This window comes from Bison bison, unplaced genomic scaffold (assembly GCF_000754665.1).
Source record: "Bison bison bison isolate TAMUID 2011002044 unplaced genomic scaffold, Bison_UMD1.0 scf7180017864529, whole genome shotgun sequence".
Classification (NCBI taxonomy): domain Eukaryota; kingdom Metazoa; phylum Chordata; class Mammalia; order Artiodactyla; family Bovidae; genus Bison; species Bison bison.
In genome coordinates, this window is record NW_011495079.1 from 1,730,039 (window position 1) to 1,730,550 (window position 512).

Consider the following 512-nt stretch of genomic DNA (forward strand, 5'->3'; position numbering starts at 1 on the left):
ATCTCCCGAGCCATGCTCAGCCACAGTTCCAGCAACTTCTTTGTGGGACTGAACCTCATCTGAGGCAACTTAGGACACAGGAGTGACATGTAAAATCACGATTTGCTTGCTGGTGTATAGGCTCAAGAAACCCTGGAGTTCTACCTGTGGGAAGGATGAAAGCACATCCATGCAAGGAACAAGGAGGGCAGCCTACCGAGTTGGGGGAGCAGTGGACAGGAGGCCGCTGGCCACCGGAAGTCCCCTCATTGGCCTTCAGTCACCTGCTGTTCAGACACAAAACACAGCAGCAGAGTGGGAGGGGCAGTGAAGTGAGCCCATGCACCTGCCAGGAGCTAGAAAGGGGAGCAGGCACTGGGGGTAGGGATAGCGGTTGGTGGGGGCAGAATCCAGAGAAGGGCAAAGGACCCCAGGAAGGGCCAAGCTCGGGAGAAGGCCCAGGCATCCTGGGAAGGTTATGAGAGAAGGGGGCTCTGGGCCTGGGGAGGGACGAGGAGTGCTGGCCGGTGGGC

At 58.4% G+C, this 512-nt stretch overlaps 1 long non-coding RNA gene and 1 pseudogene across 1 annotated transcript in view; both read left to right on the forward strand.

Annotated features, from left to right (window-relative positions):
- Positions 1 to 512, forward strand: part of LOC104982269 — a 99,594-nt pseudogene that overhangs the window by 68,902 nt on the left and 30,180 nt on the right.
- LOC104982235 overlaps positions 1 to 512 on the forward strand; it is a 20,566-nt gene that overhangs the window by 18,928 nt on the left and 1,126 nt on the right. The gene's annotated exons all lie outside the window — the stretch shown is intronic.